The following is a 15,170-nucleotide window of genomic DNA, read 5'->3' as shown; positions in this document are numbered from 1 at the left end:
CGGAAGCCCAGTACGAGAGGAAGGGACACCCCGCAAGATGGAGAAGAGACAGAAACGCCGTACCCACTGAACGAGCAAAGAGGCAAACTTCAGCGCGCAAGTCAACCACAGGAGAAGCCGCCAGCAGTGGGGGGCTGCGTGACAAACCACCCGTGCAACCAAATCCCGTTTGCCCCTTCCAGAAGAAAGGGAAGGTTAGCTTTCGCCAATTCCGCGTGTACCCATAAGGGCGTGGGAATCAGACGGGCCACATACCACACCCGAGACAGAGCCAAGGCGTTGATGACCAGGGCCCTCACCGGAAGGACAAGGACAACGCTGTCGCCATGATGCCCAAACATTCTTCAGACAGCTGTGATCCGCGGACGCCAGTTGTCCTCCTCCAGGTCAACCAGGACCGATAAAGACTCCCAGAACCTTGAGTTTGTCAGACGTCCAGTCCAGCTGGACAGGCGGGTCCTGCCTGCCACTCCCGGAACCAAGCCCAAGGCCTTTAGACTTGGACACATTCCGCTTGGCCCCGGAAGCCGTCTCAAACAACGAGTAAGTATCAAAGATGGACAAGATGGCCTCATCAGAGACAACGATTAACGATGTGTCATATGCATACTGAGAGATGGGCGAACAGGGGCGAGGGGGACCAAGGGATAGATAGGCCCGTGATACGTGGATGGCACGGATGTTAGCAGCGAGAACCTCAGAGACACAACACATACAGCCAAAGCGACAGGGGAACAGCCCTGTCCGACCCCACGGGAAAGATCCAAACAGGAAAGACAAATGACCGTTTACATTCACAACAACTCTGAACACCCGTGTACAGTAAACGGACCCCAAACGGATAAAGGATGGACCGAAGCCCATCCGCGACAAGGTAGAGATCATGAACTGCCAATCCACTATATCAAACGCCTTTTCCTGGTCCAAAGAGGAGAATGGCAACGGGGGTGTTGGTCAAGGTTGCGTAGTCTAAAACATCCCGAAGGAGAGCGGACGTTCTCACCGATGAACCGTCCTGGCACTCCACAAGTCTGGTCCCTGCCAACCACCAGATGGATGACATTCAGGGGACGCCCCGCTAGCACTCGAGACGCAAGCTTGTAATACACATTCAAGAGGAGATGGGGAGCCAGGTACGGGCGGTCCAAACGAGCTCCCTGATTGGAGATGAGAGAGATGACTCCCCCCCCCCCCCCACCCCCCCCCCCCCCCCCCCCTCCGCGACGTTGCGACCAAGGACAGGGACCCAGAGGCATAACAGGAGTTGAGGACATCGACAAGGTCCCGGCCAAGCACTTACACAGAAACGCACGTAAAAATTCCATGGGCAAGACGTCTGACACGGGGGCCTTACGCCTAGCCATACAAAAAGAGCAGCATGACACTCCCCAAGGGTGAGGCGACCCTCACAACGGCGGCCTGGACTGGGAAGGCAAAGAGGAGGGGTGACGTTGTCAAACAAACGGTCTTGCCACAATGGGGTCTGTAGGGGAGGCAGAAAGAAAACAGCGACGAGGTAAAAACTAGCGAAGTGGCACAAAGATCAAGGCGAGGAAGAGACAAACGAGTACCGTCGGGCTCACGCAAAGCAGCAACCCACCTATCAGCCGCCTGCTTCTTCTCCAGACGGAAGGGAAAAGGCAGACGGACACTTCCCCTTCCTCCACCACCGGCACCCGGGACAGCACCCCTGGGCACCCTCAGTAGGCTTCATAACCCAAATGTCACCACCGGGACAGCTGTTCGAGCACGGGACCGGTACGGCCACCCAAGACAGGACAGACAGCCAGCAATCAACCGGATTTCTTCCGATGGTCGGCAAGCCGCGTCAGGAGATAACTGAGCCTGAGAGGCCAGGCGGGACCGCCGAGTGCAGTAGGAGAGATGGGCTGAATGAAGCCCTTAATCATGGCCTTGCCCTCTTCCCACCATTTGGCCAAAGAGGGACAGACAGCTCTTTACGGCGTTTCCATTGAGCCCAAAGATCGGAGAGACGGCACGAAAGTACTCAGACTCTTCCAAAAAAACGACGTGTTCAGTTTCCACAAACCAGGCCCGGGGGAAGCAGCCCGTCGGGACAGACACAATAGAGGAACATGGCACAGTGGTACGAGAAGGAACAAGGCAAAATGTCACAAACAGAACACAGACGGAAACCCATGCAAAAAGGACAAGCCCCTACCAGATCAATACGAGAGCGAGACCCCCATCCGCCCTAGACCACGTGTAAAACCAGGCGTGGATGGGTGGGGAGGGTAGCGCCAAATGTCTAACCAGCCAGGACGTCATCGAAGAGCCGAGTGAGGGCCGCAGTGCGTTCACGCGAAGTGTCACCAACAACCGAGACACGACGATGCGAGGAGACCGGTCAAAACACAGTATAAAAATCCCCGACCAGGATTGTGGGACACATGGGGTCCGTATTGTCTGTAAACGTACTCAAGGAAACGATCCCGGCTCGGGGTTACGGTTAGGGGCATTACACAAAGGGCAACCCGAAAGCGCACAAACCGAAGCGGGAAAATTCCAGATGTAGAGATAGAAGCGGCCCCCTCTGCATCGGGCCACGAGGCAACGAAGGATACTGTCGGTCGAAATAGGCTATGACACATCCCGAGGACTTGACTGTGCCAGGCGACACGGAAAAGTCAAAGCCAGAGGGACTGAAACCAGGTACTGCCATACGGAAAGGAAACGCAATGTGCCTCCTGGAGGCCGCGACATCTGGTACTGATGGCAAGGCACGCAGCCATCTAAGAACCCCAGGCACGCTTAGCATCATCCCGTAAGCCATTGACATTGAGGGACAAAACAGTTAGAGCCATACATGGTTGTCCAGAATTACAAAAAAAAACTCATTTCGAGCGGGTACGGGGGGGGAACAGACGGAACCGTGGCGGGCATGGAATGAGCTGCCCGGTGAGAGTCAGGTTGGGCACCAGACCAGTGGTCCCAACCTTCCGCAATCCTTTCTTAGTGCCCTTCTTGTGGGAAGGAACGGGACCCGGCACTATCACCGTCCGACGAGAGAGGACGAGTGGCCCGCTTGCGGGCCGTCGACGCCTCGGCCATCTACACCTCAACAGAACTGGGATTACCAGGGGTGCATGGAGCCACTGGGCAGCATGACTGACAACCCCGGGCACACTAACAGTACTAACAATATTACGTTCAGAACTATGAGCATCTTGGGCAGGGGACCGGGGTGCACCGGAGCCAACAGCAGCTTTGCTGAACTTACAACCCCTCCTGCACTTACATTAGGAGTAACCCTATCGGTACCACTGAGGCGCATGGAGCCATGGCCACATGACTTACAGCCCCGGGCACATAAACACTACCAGTACTATTATCATTATTGGGGTGCACGGGCCAGTGGCTCCATTGGCTTACAACCCCACTGCGCACTTTACACTACCACAATCATTAGAAAATATCATTACCAGTAACACTGTCGGCACCACTGAGGCGCATGGAGCCACTGGGGCCACATGTACTTACAGCCCAGGCACATAAAAACTACTAGTACTATTATCCGTACTGGGGGTTGCACGGGGACAGTGGCTCAATGACTAACAACCCCATTAACCACTACTGGGGGAAGAGGCACCTGGTCCAACTATGATACTATTATCAGAAACCGGGCCAGCGGACCCGATGGAATCAGAAAAAGATGCTGAGGGGTGGACTCGACGGGGTCCTCCCCAGCGTTCGAAGACAGGGGCGTCAAACTCATTGTCACGCAGATCAGCAAGAGCGCCCAGCTACCAACACACTATGGACGACGAGGCCTGGACATCCCCAACAGCAGAGGAGCCCTCCCCCGACACGACGGCCCTGGCGAGATGGGAAACCTTGAGCAGAACCAGACACCCTGAGCAGTGCCCCAGAATTGCGGGGGCTTGGGCAATCATGGGCCATGTGGCCCTCCTTCTTACAATTCAGACACTTGCCTTTAAGCGGGCACTTCTTCGCGTACATGGGCCCAAGTGACAGATGTAACAAAAAAAACAATTCGGCCGGCTGACCAAACATACCATGTCCCTAACCGCATACCCCACGACATCCAGGGACCGAGGGTGATGCGGGCAACGGCGAACCATTCTCAAAACACGGGGTACCAGTGGACAGGCCTACCAAATCAGCGTCGTGCGGATGACGGATGTCCCGCACCTCCCCGAACACGGCTCAAAACAACCAGCCAGAGGAGCATTGGTCCTCTTCGAAAGGGTTAGGTATACACGAGGACATTCTGTACTCGCGGCCCACTTCCTAACAACATTACAAGCAAAGTCACCGATGGTGAACCGGAAACTGCTCGATCTCAGCTTTGGCCTCAGGGCCTTCAAAAGCAAACTTGCACACGCTTGGGGGCATGAATTGCACCGACTGAACTGTAAAATTTACGGCCAAAACGTTCATCAATTAATTTGGCAACATCAAAGCGGCTTAGTGTAGCCGGCAATCCGAAAAAATCCAGCCATACAGTGCGCTTAAGAGCACCGACGACCCATAATGGACACAGGAAACCCCAAGGGTTCAAGAAGAAGACCAGCTAGGAAAGACTCGGCTTACCCTGTGTTAGGACGAGGTGTCCAGCATGAGTCCCCAGGCGGGTCACCGAGAAAGACACGGAGAAGGTCTTACCAAAATCCTGACTTGACCACTGACCCAGTACTTGATCTTCTTCCCACGCAAGTTTCCCCAAACAAGGTACCACAAGGGTCAGCAAAGATTTCACAAGGACAACCAGGTACGTACCACAAACGTAGCAGCCTCCAAAAAGGATAAACTATAGCCCGAGTTCAGGTAGGTATGCCTTTTTCAACCTCTCCGGAACCAGCAAAAAAACGCAAATTGTCTGCGCATACCATGTGGTAATGGGGGGCACGTGCTCCTCGTCCTGTCGTGTCGTGCTATGTCCACTCGCTGCTATGCTAACCTAGAAAAGAGAAGAGAGATGTGAAGGTTTGTTGCTTGGGCATTTGGTTCTGCTTTCACTTGATTATTTATTCCCCAGAGGGAATGGGTGGGCCACGCTCGGAGGTAGTGCTATACCGAGGCAACCCGTGGCCGGGACGAGGCAAGCCTCTTTTCCACGGCCCAGTTCCAAAAATCAGTTTAATATATGAGCTGCTCGATGAGCAGCGTATCAGATATTAAGATGATAAGAACAGATACTACACTTGGATCTTAGCCCAAAGTCCGAGAAGCGAGGCCCGTAAATGCTCACAGGCGGACAAGAGTGCTCCCAGTCTCATGGCCACGAGATATGGTGGTTCAGCAGTACAATCCGTTGAACAAGGAAGGAATGCCCCAAAGCCCAACTGGAAAAGCGAGGCGCACCCAACGATCGCCCCTTGTCCAGTGGGCAGCAGGACCAGCATGGCATGGCACTTGCGTTGACGGCCAAGAGGACAAATGCACATTGTGCTTGCTCTGACCTCGTTTTTATTTCCAGCCTTATAACAAAGTTTAATTTCACGGCGGAAGTACCTTGTTCTACGACAATTACCACAGGAAAAAACACCGGTTCTCGTTCCGATCACCGAAGTTAAGCCCTGTCGGGCTGGCGGTTAGTACTTGGATGAGGAGACCGCCTGCGAATACCCCGTGTTGTAGGCTTCCCTTTTTCCTTCTGTACACTTGAGGATCTCAACAAATCTCAGTTTCCTTTAATGAAAGAACATTCCAAAACAGGTTTTTTGAACACAAAATGCCAACGCTATGTCAAAAATGAGACATACAACAAAATAAACATAGTTCACACTGAGAAAGTGGAACTTGTGTTTCCAAGGGAGGCCGTGCGCGCGAGATCTTATCAATCCAACGTTTATGACATGAAAAGTATCTTTTCGTGTGAGAAAAGAAACAGGATACGACAAGTAAACAAATGCATGCACTGTTATCGCATTAGATGGAAGTTAACCTAGCCCGGATGATATGCATACAACGAAGGCTCCAACACTACAACCATGATCCTGCGAAAACGTGACTTACGTGGACGTAGCGCACTTAACAGTCTTACTGTGCCAGCTCAACACGGACAAAGTACGGATTCCAAGGGCCGATAAGGACACTATCCTGACCATGAAAGATTTACTTTTTATGATAACAATCCAATTAACTGATAACACGAGAAACCACAAAGTGTTGGCCACAGAAATGATGTAACGCCAACTGATCTGAGGGTCCTCAGTGTACTCAATGCAAAGACGGGCTCTCCAGAAACGCAAACAGAACCACAACGCAAAAGAAATCTATCGCGATGGGAGCAGTACAAACAACACATCCACTTACGTTTTCGAAAAGAACGATGCACGAGGATAAGAGCTCGACCCGATGGCATTTTCTTGTCTCACTCGTCTATCGATGGAAATCGATGCGGCTGAAATAAACACGTCCTCTCGCCTCTCTCTACGGCCACGAATGAAAGAGAAATAAAATCACAGTTTTGCAGTGCACCAATGTACGGTACATTCACCTACAATTTCAGCAGTGGAATTCACAAATACAACTAACCTTCATTAAGTCCTTACACCGCCACCGCATCTCCTTCCCTGCCCTGCCTGAAACGTTACCAACAAAACTTCCCATTAGCCAACTTTGCCACGAGGGCTTGTGTGCGGGGACTAGCGCGAACGCAGCGTCCCCACTCCCAGGGAACTTATACGCTCGAGTTACCCACCTTTGGGGTAATCGCAAGGGTCAAGCCAATCGAAGTGCAAGGAAAGAGCATCACCTTGAGAGGACTGCCTCCCTGATCACAGTGCCTCCCGCGTCGTGTAAGTATGCCTTTTCAACATCTCCGGAACCGCAAAACGCAACTTGTCTGCGCATACCATGTGGTTAATGGGTGGTCACGTGCTCCTCGTCCTGTCGTGTCGTGCTGTCCACTCGCTGATATGCTACCTAGAAAAAGAGACAGAGAATGTGAAGGTTGGTTGCTTGAGTTCATTTGTTCTGCTTTCACTTGATTATTTCTTCCCCAGAGGGAAGTGGGCCACGGCTCGGCAAGGTAGTGCTATACCGAGGAAAACCCGTGGCCGGGACGAGGCAAGCGCTCTTTTCCACGGACCAGTTCCAAAAAATCAGTATTTTAATATATGAGCTGCTCGATGAGCGGCGTATCAGATATTAAGCTGATAAGAACAGATACTACCCTTGATATTAGCCAAAAAGCCGAGAAGCGATGCCCCAGTAAATGCTCACAGCGAGACAAGGTGCGCCCACGTCCCATGGCCACGATCTATGGTGGTCCGATTACAATCCGTGCCACGGAAGGAATGCCCAAAGCAAAACCTGAAAGCGAGGCGCACACAACGATCGCCCTTGTACAGTGGGCAGCAGGAACAGCATTGCATGGCGGCACTTGCGTTGACGGCAAGAGGGAGAAATGCACCATTGTGCTTGCATCTGACCTCGTTTTTATTTTCCCTTATAACAAAGTTTAATTTTCACGGCGAATTACTTGTCTACGACAATACCACAGGGGAAAAACACCGGTTCTAGTCCGATCACCGAAGTTAAGCCCTGCTCGGGCGGGGTTAGTACTTGGATGGGAGACGCCCGCCTGGGAATACCCCGTGTTTGTAGGCTTCCCTTTTTTCCTCTGTACACTTGATTATCTCAAAAAATCTCAGTTTCCTTTAATGAAAAGAACATTCCAAACCAGGTTTTTTGAACACAACATGACCAACGATATGTCAAAGATGAGACATACAACAAAAACAAAATAGTTCACACGAGAAAGTGGAACTTGGCTTCCCAAGGGAGCGCGTGCGCGCGAGGGAATCTTATCAATACAACGTTTAGGCCATGAAACGTATCTTGTCGTGTGGAGCAAAGAACAGGATTACGACAAGCTAAAAAAGCTGAATGCACTGTTATGCATCGATGGAAGTTAATCCTAGCCCGGATCGATATGCATACACCGAAGGCTACAACACTACAACAATGTGATTCCTGCGAAAACGTGACTTACGTGACGTTAGGCCACTCAAAAGTCTTACTGTTCCCTGCCTCAACACGGACAGTACGTATTCACAGGGCCGATTAAGACACTATCCTGACCCATGAAAGATTTACTTTTTTATGGATAACCATCCCAATAAACTGATACCATAGAGAACCACAACGTGTTGGCCACAGGAAATTGTAAAAGGCCAACTGATCTGGCGGGTCCTCAGTTACTCAATGCAAAAAGGGCTCTCCAGAACGCAACATAACACAACGCAAAAGAAATCTATCGCGATGGAGCCAGTACAAACAAACATCCACTTACGTTTTCGAAAAACGATGCACGAGGATAAGGAGCTCGGCCCGCTTGGCATTTTCTTGTCTCACTCGTCTATCGATGGAAAAATCGATGCGGCCTGAAATAAAAACGTCCTCGCGCTCTCTCTACGGTCCAAGAGGACAAAGAAATAAAATCACAGTTTTGCAGTGCACCCAAGTACGGAAACATTCACTCTCCAAGTTCAGCAGTGGAATTCACAAATACAACTAACCTTCCGTGTAGTCCTTACACCGCCACCGAATCTCCTTCCCTGCCCTTGCTGAAACGTTACCAACAACACCTTCCAATTAGCAAACTTTGCCACCGGGGTTTGGGGCGGGGACTAGCCGCGAACGCAGGTCCCCACTACCAGAAATTATACGGCTCGAGTTTACCCACATTTGGGGTAATCGCCAAGGGTCAACCCAATCGAAGTGCACGAAAGAGCCTCACATTGAGAGGACTGCCTCCATGATCACCGTGCCTCCCGAGTCAGGTAAGTATGTAGCCTTTTCAACCTCTCCGGAACCGCAAAACGAAAATTGTCTGCGCGCCTACCATGTGGTAATGGGGGTCAAGTGCTCCTCGTCCTGTCGTGGTCGTGCTGTCCACCGCTGCTATGTCTAACTAGAAAAGAGAAGAGAATGTGAAAGGTGGGTTGCTTGGTCATTTGTTATGCTTTCACTTGATTAGTTCTTCCCCAAGAGGGAAGCTGGGCCACGCTCGGAGGTAGTGCTATAACGCATGGCAACCCGTGGCCGGGACGAGGGCAAGCCTCTTTTCAAACGGCCCAGTTCCAAAATTCAGTTGAATATATGAGCTGATCGATGAGCAGCGTATTCAGATATTAAGCGGAGACGAAACAGATACTACACTTGATCTCGCCAAAAGGCCGAGAAGCGATGCCGGTAAATGCTCACAGCGGACAAGGTGCTCCCAGTCTCATGGCAACGAGATATGGTGGTCCGATTACCATCCCCCCCCCGTGCCAAGGAAGGAATGACCAAAGCCAACCTGAAAGCGAGGCGCACACGACGATCGCCCTTTTACAGTGGGGCAGCAGGACCAGCATTGCATGGCACTTGCGTTGACGGCAAGAGGACCCACATGCACATTGTGCTTGCTCTGACATAGTTTGTATTTTCCCTTATAACAAAATTTAATGTTCCACGGCGATATTAATTGTCTACGACCATACCACAGGGATAAACACCGGTTCTCGTCCGATCACCGAAGTTAAGCCCTGTGGGACGGGGTTAGTTACTTGGATGGGAGGACCGCCTGGAAATAACCCGTGTTGTAGGGCTTCCCTTTTTACTTATGTACACTTGATTATCTCAAAAAATCTCCGTTTCCTTTAATGAACGAACATTCCAAACCAGGTTTTTTGACACACAACATGCCAACGATCTGTCACAGATGAGACATACAACAAAAACAAATGAGTTCACACGAGAAAGTGGAACTTGTATTCACAAGGGAGCCGCGCGTTGCGCGCGAGATTTTATCAATCCAACGTTTATTGACATGAAACGTATCTTTTAGTTTGAGGCAAAGAACAGGATACGACAAGTAAAAAAATGCAGGCACTGTTATGCATTAGATGGAAGTCTAACCTAGCACGGGATGATATGCATTACAACGAAGGCTACAACACTACAACATTGATACGGCGAAAACGTGGATTACGTTACGTAGCGCACTTCAAAGTCTTACTGTTCCCTGCTCAACACGGGACAGTACGTATTAAAAGGGGACGATAAGACACTATCCTGACCATGGAAAAGATTTACTGGGTATTATAACAATCCAATTAACTGATAACATAGAGAAACCACAAAGTGTTGGCCACAGAAATGTAACGCCAACTGATCTGGGCGGGGTCCTCAGTTACTCAATGCAAAAACGGGCTCTCCAGAAAACGAAACAGACCACCAAGCAAAGAAAATCTATCGCGATGGAGCAGTACAAACACACATACACTTACGTTTTTTCGAAACGATGCACGAGGATAAGAGCTCGACCCGCTGGCATTTTCTTGTCTCACTCGTCTATCGATGGAAATCCGATTGCGGATGAAATAAACCGTCCAGCTCGCTCTCTCTACGGCCAAGAATGAAAGAAATAAAATCACAGTTTTGCAGTGCACCGAAGTACGGAACATTCACCTTACAATTTCAGCAGTGGAATTCACAAATTACAACTCACCTTCCTTAGTCCTTACACCGCCACCGAATCTCCTTCCATGCAATGCACTGAAAACGTTTACCAACAAACCTTCCCATTAGCCAACTTTGCCACCGGGGTTTGGTGCGGGGACTAGCGCGAACGCAGGTCCCCACTACCAGAAATTATACCGCTACGAGTTAAAAAACACACATTTGGGGTAATCGCAAGGGTCAACCCACTCGAAAGTGCCATGAAAGAGCCTCACCTTGAGAGGACTGCCTCCCTGTGATCACAGTGCCTCCCGCGTCAGGTAAGTCTGCCTTTTCACCCTCTCCGGAAACCGCAAAACGCAACTGGTCTGCGAATACCATGTGGTAATGGGGGTCACGTGCTCCTCTTCCTGTCGGTGGTTGTCGTGCTGTCCACTCGCTGCTACTGCTACCTAGGAAAAGAGAAGAGAATTGTGAAGGTTGGTTGCTTGGTCATTGGTTCTGCGTTCACTTGATTATTTCTTCCCCAGAGGGAAGTGAGGACACGCTCGGAGGTAGTGCTATAACGAGGCAACCCGTGGGCCGGACGAGGCAAGCTATCTTTTCCACGGCCCAGTTTTTCCAGAAAATCAGTTTACTATTATGAGCTGCTCGATGAGCAGGCGTATCAGATATTAAGCTGATAAGAACAGATACTAAACTTGCTCTTAGCCAAAAGGCCGCGAAGCCCCGATGCCGTCGTAAATGCTCACAGCGGAACAAGGTGCTCCCAGTCTCAGTGGCCACGAGAATATGGTGGTCCGTATTACAATAAGTGCCAAGGAAGGAATGCCCAAAGCCAACCTGAACGCGAGGCGCAACACAACGATCGCCCTTGTACAGTGGGCAGCAGGACCAGCATTGCATGGCCCTTGCGTTGACGGCAAGAGGACAAATGCACATTGTGCGTGCTCTGACCTCGTTTTTATTTTCCCTTATAACAAAGTTAATTTTCACGGCGAATTACTTGTCTACGGACCATAACCCAGGGGTGAAAACACCGGTTCTCGTCGGATCACCGAAGTTAAGCCCTGTCGGGCGGGGTTAGAACTTGGATGGGAGACTCGCATGGGAAGTAACCCGTGTTGTAGGCTTCCCTTTTATCTGTACACTTGATTATCCTCAACCAATCTCAGTTTTCCTTTAATGAAAGAACATTCCAAACCAGGTTTTTTGAACACAACATGCCAACGATATGTTCAAGATGAGACATACAACAAAAACAAAATAGTTCACACGAGAAAGTGGAACTTGTATTCCCACGGGAGCGCGTGCGCGCGAGATCTTATCAATCCAACGTTTATGACATGAAACGTATCTTTTCGTGGTTGAGCCATAAGAACAGGATACGACAAGTAAACAAAAATGCATGCACTTTTCTGCCATTAGATGGAAGTTAACCTAGCCCGGCTGATATGCATACAACGAAGGCTACAAACACTACAAACATTGATCACTGCGCAAACGTGACTTACGTGACGTAGCGCACTTCAAAGTCTTACTGGTCCCTGCGCAACACGGACAGTACGTATCCAAAGGGCCGAGAAGACACTATCCTGACCATGAAAGATTTACTCTTTGATGAAAACAATCCAATTAACTGAGAACATAGAGAAACCACAACCAAGTGTTGGACACAGAAATGTAAACGCCAACTGATCTGGCGGGGTCTCAGGTACTCCCTGCCAAAACGGGCTCTCCAGCACGAAACATAACACAACCGCAAAAGTAAAACTCTCGCGATGGAGCAGCAGTACAAACACACATCAAACTTACGTTGTCGAAGCGGATGCACGAGGATAAGAGCTCGACCCGTTGGCATTTTCTTGTCTCACTCGTCTATCGATGGAAATCGATTGCGGCTGAAATAAACACGTCACTATCGCTCTATCTACGGCAAAGAATGGAGAAGAAAATAAAAATCACAGTTTTGCAGTGCACCAAGTACGGGAACCATTTCACCTACAATTTCAGGCAGTGGAATTCACAACTACAACTCACCTTCCTTAGTCATTACACCGCCACCGCAAATCTCCTTCCCTGCCCTGCCTGAAACGTTACCAACAAACCTTCCCATTAGCCAACTTTGACCACCGGGGTTTGGTGCGGGGACTAGCGCTAAAGACAGGTCCACACTACCAGAAATTATACGCTCGAGTTACCCACATTTGGGGTAATTAATGCACGGGTTCAACCCAATCGAAGTGCAATGAAAGAGCCTCACCTTGAGAGGAATGCCTCCCTGATCACAGTGCCTCCCCGCGTTCAGGTAAGTATGCCTTTGCAAACTCTCCGGAAACCGCAAAACGCAACTTGTCTGCGCATACCATGTTGGTACTGGGGGTAACGTGCTCCTCGTCCTGTCGTGTCGTGCTGTCCACTCGCTGCTATGCTACCTAGAAAAGAGAAGAGAAGGTGAAGGCTTGGTTGCTTGGTTATTTGTTCTGACTTCCACTTGATTATTTCTTCCCCAGAGGGAAGTGGGCCCAGCTCGGAGGTAGTGCTATACCGAGGCATACCGTGGCCGGGACGAGGCAAGACGCTTTTCCCACGGCCACAGTTCCAAAAATCAGTTTAATATATGAGCTGCTAGATGGAGCAGCGCAGATATTAAGCTGATAAGAACAGATACTACACTTGATCTTAGCCAAAAGGCCGAGAAGCGATGCCCGTAAATGCTCACAGCGGACAAGGTGCTCCCAGTCTCATGGCCACGAGATATGGTGGTCCGATTACAATCCGTGCCAAGGAAGGAATGCCCAAAGCCAACCTGAAAGCGAGGCGCACACAACGATCGCCCTTGTACAGTGGGCAGCAGGACCAGCATTGCATGGCACTTGCGTTGACGGCAAGAGGACAAATGCACATTGTGCTTGCTCTGACCTCGTTTTTATTTTCCCTTATAACAAAGTTAATTTTCACGGCGAATTACTTGTCTACGACCATACCACAGGGAAAACACCGGTTCTCGTCCGATCACCGAAGTTAAGCCCTGTCGGGCGGGGTTAGTACTTGGATGGGAGACCGCCTGGGAATACCCCGTGTTGTAGGCTTCCCTTTTTCCTTCTGTACACTTGATTATCTCAAAAAATCTCAGTTTCCTTTAATGAAAGAACATTCCAAACCAGGTTTTTTTGAACACAACATGCCAACGATATGTCAAAGATGAGACATACAACAAAAACAAAATAGTTCACACGAGAAAGTGGAACTTGTATTCCCAAGGGAGCGCGTGCGCGCGAGATCTTATCAATCCAACGTTTATGACATGAAACGTATCTTTTCGTGTGAGCAAAGAACAGGATACGACAAGTAAAAAATGCATGCACTGTTATGCATTAGATGGAAGTTAACCTAGCCCGGATGATATGCATACAACGAAGGCTACAACACTACAACATTGATCCTGCGAAAACGTGACTTACGTGACGTAGCGCACTTCAAAGTCTTACTGTTCCCTGCTCAACACGGACAGTACGTATTCAAAGGGCCGATAAGACACTATCCTGACCATGAAAGATTTACTTTTTATGATAACAATCCAATTAACTGATAACATAGAGAAACCACAAAGTGTTGGCCACAGAAATGTAACGCCAACTGATCTGGCGGGTCCTCAGTTACTCAATGCAAAACGGGCTCTCCAGAACGCAACATAACACAACGCAAAAGAAATCTATCGCGATGGAGCAGTACAAACACACATCCACTTACGTTTTCGAAACGATGCACGAGGATAAGAGCTCGACCCGCTGGCATTTTCTTGTCTCACTCGTCTATCGATGGAAATCGATGCGGCTGAAATAAACACGTCCTCTCGCTCTCTCTACGGCCAAGAATGAAAGAAATAAAAATCACAGTTTTGCAGTGCACCAAGTACGGAACATTCACCTACAATTTCAGCAGTGGAATTCACAAATACAACTCACCTTCCTTAGTCCTTACACCGCCACCGCATCTCCTTCCCTGCCCTGCCTGAAACGTTACCAACAAACCTTCCCATTAGCCAACTTTGCCACCGGGGTTTGGGTGCGGGGACTAGCGCGAACGCAGGTCCCCACTACCAGAAATTATACGCTCGAGTTACCCACATTTGGGGTAATCGCAAGGGTCAACCCAATCGAAGTGCAATGAAAGAGCCTCACCTTGAGAGGACTGCCTCCTGATCACAGTGCCTCCCGCGTCAGGTAAGTATGCCTTTTCAACCTCTCCGGAACCGCAAAACGCAACTTGTCTGCGCATACCATGTGGTAATGGGGGTCACGTGCTCCTCGTCCTGTCGTGTCGTGCTGTCCACTCGCTGCTATGCTACCTAGAAAAGAGAAGAGAATGTGAAGGTTGGTTGCTTGGTCATTGTTCTGCTTTCACTTGATTATTTCTTCCCCAGAGGGAAGTGGGCCACGCTCGGAGGTAGTGCTATACCGAGGCAACCCGTGGCCGGGACGAGGCAAGCCTCTTTTCCACGGCCCAGTTCCAAAAATCAGTTTAATATATGAGCTGCTCGATGAGCAGCGTATCAGATATTAAGCTGATAAGAACAGATACTACACTTGATCTTAGCCAAAAGGCCGAGAAGCGATGCCCGTAAATGCTCACAGCGGACAAGGTGCTCCCAGTCTCATGGCCACGAGATATGGTGGTCCGATTACAATCCGTGCCAAGGAAGGAATGCCCAAAGCCAACCTGAAAGCGAG

The 15,170-nt window shown here is 49.9% G+C and overlaps 11 non-coding genes and 3 pseudogenes across 11 annotated transcripts; 3 read left to right on the top strand and 11 right to left on the bottom strand.

Moving 5' to 3' along the window:
• Positions 1–5,024: 5,024 nt before the first annotated feature.
• Positions 5,025–5,217, bottom strand: LOC137986592 (U2 spliceosomal RNA). Its single transcript, XR_011119916.1, has one exon. It is a non-coding gene; the product is annotated as a U2 spliceosomal RNA (small nuclear RNA).
• Positions 5,218–6,626: 1,409 nt separating this feature from the next.
• On the bottom strand, positions 6,627–6,793 carry LOC137986574 (U1 spliceosomal RNA). Its single transcript, XR_011119900.1, has one exon. It is a non-coding gene; the product is annotated as a U1 spliceosomal RNA (small nuclear RNA).
• Positions 6,794–6,993: 200 nt separating this feature from the next.
• LOC137986534 (U2 spliceosomal RNA) lies at positions 6,994–7,194 on the bottom strand. The gene has a single exon (XR_011119869.1). It is a non-coding gene; the product is annotated as a U2 spliceosomal RNA (small nuclear RNA).
• Positions 7,195–7,473: 279 nt separating this feature from the next.
• On the top strand, positions 7,474–7,599 carry LOC137986553 (5S ribosomal RNA; annotated as a pseudogene).
• A 1,016-nt stretch (positions 7,600–8,615) lies between these two features.
• LOC137986577 (U1 spliceosomal RNA) lies at positions 8,616–8,782 on the bottom strand. The gene has a single exon (XR_011119902.1). It is a non-coding gene; the product is annotated as a U1 spliceosomal RNA (small nuclear RNA).
• Positions 8,783–8,985: 203 nt separating this feature from the next.
• Positions 8,986–9,182, bottom strand: LOC137986539 (U2 spliceosomal RNA). The gene has a single exon (XR_011119873.1). It is a non-coding gene; the product is annotated as a U2 spliceosomal RNA (small nuclear RNA).
• A 280-nt stretch (positions 9,183–9,462) lies between these two features.
• On the top strand, positions 9,463–9,584 carry LOC137986555 (5S ribosomal RNA; annotated as a pseudogene).
• Positions 9,585–10,591: 1,007 nt separating this feature from the next.
• LOC137986575 (U1 spliceosomal RNA) lies at positions 10,592–10,765 on the bottom strand (annotated as a pseudogene).
• Positions 10,766–10,969: 204 nt separating this feature from the next.
• Positions 10,970–11,168, bottom strand: LOC137986536 (U2 spliceosomal RNA). Its single transcript, XR_011119870.1, has one exon. It is a non-coding gene; the product is annotated as a U2 spliceosomal RNA (small nuclear RNA).
• A 1,414-nt stretch (positions 11,169–12,582) lies between these two features.
• Positions 12,583–12,753, bottom strand: LOC137986578 (U1 spliceosomal RNA). The gene has a single exon (XR_011119903.1). It is a non-coding gene; the product is annotated as a U1 spliceosomal RNA (small nuclear RNA).
• A 198-nt stretch (positions 12,754–12,951) lies between these two features.
• On the bottom strand, positions 12,952–13,143 carry LOC137986533 (U2 spliceosomal RNA). The gene has a single exon (XR_011119868.1). It is a non-coding gene; the product is annotated as a U2 spliceosomal RNA (small nuclear RNA).
• Positions 13,144–13,410: 267 nt separating this feature from the next.
• Positions 13,411–13,529, top strand: LOC137986576 (5S ribosomal RNA). The gene has a single exon (XR_011119901.1). It is a non-coding gene; the product is annotated as a 5S ribosomal RNA (ribosomal RNA).
• Positions 13,530–14,508: 979 nt separating this feature from the next.
• On the bottom strand, positions 14,509–14,671 carry LOC137986566 (U1 spliceosomal RNA). Its single transcript, XR_011119894.1, has one exon. It is a non-coding gene; the product is annotated as a U1 spliceosomal RNA (small nuclear RNA).
• Positions 14,672–14,864: 193 nt separating this feature from the next.
• Positions 14,865–15,056, bottom strand: LOC137986585 (U2 spliceosomal RNA). The gene has a single exon (XR_011119909.1). It is a non-coding gene; the product is annotated as a U2 spliceosomal RNA (small nuclear RNA).
• Between the last annotated feature and the right edge of the window lie 114 nt (positions 15,057–15,170).

This window comes from Montipora foliosa, unplaced genomic scaffold, assembly GCF_036669935.1.
Source record: "Montipora foliosa isolate CH-2021 unplaced genomic scaffold, ASM3666993v2 scaffold_241, whole genome shotgun sequence".
Taxonomy (NCBI): Eukaryota; Metazoa; Cnidaria; class Anthozoa; order Scleractinia; family Acroporidae; genus Montipora; species Montipora foliosa.
Note: the sequence above shows the minus strand (reverse complement) of the source record. Positions and strands in the feature narration are given on the sequence as shown.